Source organism: Fragaria vesca, linkage group LG6 (genome assembly GCF_000184155.1).
Source record: "Fragaria vesca subsp. vesca linkage group LG6, FraVesHawaii_1.0, whole genome shotgun sequence".
NCBI lineage: Eukaryota > Viridiplantae > Streptophyta > Magnoliopsida > Rosales > Rosaceae > Fragaria > Fragaria vesca.
This window is the reverse complement of record NC_020496.1, coordinates 6803142-6804242: the sequence shown is the minus strand read 5'-3', so window position 1 is coordinate 6804242 and position 1101 is coordinate 6803142. Positions and strand designations below refer to the sequence as shown.

Here is a 1101-nt window from a genome sequence, read left to right as displayed (position 1 = left end):
TACCCTAAATTCATCAAATTCATTTTATTTAGTTTAGATTTTATAATTTTGGCTAAATATAATTGTTTCCACGTCATTTGCCACATCACATTATAAACTAGTCAAGACCGTTGAAAGTACTTAAATCCAATGATCATAACGAAGTGTAAAAATTTATGTAAAAAAGAGTGTCCCTTGATCCGAACCCTTAAGTTAAACGTGTACATAACTATTTTGAAGTTGTGACCCAGGTCAGCTTGCAAATGATGGGTAATATCATTCATGAATATTTGTACGTAATTGAATTTCTTTTTAAATAATAGAAAAAAATTATTAATGTTACTAACCGGGTAATTATTGGTTAACCATTGAAGGAAACCTGAATTTTTGTTTTAAAACCTCTTCAGGTAGAGGTAAGCAAATCGTATATGAACTGAATTGAATATTAAAGGGAGATCAATGATTAACAATAATAATACAAGTTTACAAGTAGCCGGCACACAGAACATCTGGAAACCTGGACTTAATTTTGGGTTAAGCCACCGATTATGAGGATATTATATAATCATTATAATGTGATTAACTAAGCCACCAAAAAACCCGACCATATTGAACAATTTCTTTTCTTGTTCAGTTTCATGAAATAAACTTAAGTGGCATTTGTAAAATAACACATAATATTGCAAATGGGAACCAAATTGACAATCAAGAAAGCCTCATGAAAGTTGATAGTTAAGGTTGTTTTTGTGAATATTGAGAAAAAAAAAACACACATATTAAAGAAATGCACTAGGAAAATTTAATATTAGACAAAGAAACTTTATCTTACAAAGAAAATCTATGAGCTTGGTCGATGGATGTTTTTGAAGAATAAGTTGATCGACGTAACTATTTTAATAGATTAACTACTGAATCGAATTTTCAAAAACGAGTTCGTATCGTGGGACATGAAACCTAATCAATTTACCTCAAATTAGCTTTTTAAATTTTGATTTGTGTCATCATGTGGTATACAATTTTGTTTGGTTGATAATTTCTTTTCGCGTTTTTGTAATTTGATTTTCTAGTGGTATGATTTTTTTTTTTTGAAAGGATATGATTTTCTTAATTTATTTTGTTTTT

At 28.7% G+C, this 1101-nt stretch overlaps 1 protein-coding gene across 1 annotated transcript in view; it reads right to left on the bottom strand.

Annotated features, from left to right (window-relative positions):
- LOC101305569 overlaps positions 1–1101 on the bottom strand; it is a 6083-nt gene that overhangs the window by 2783 nt on the left and 2199 nt on the right. The gene's annotated exons all lie outside the window — the stretch shown is intronic.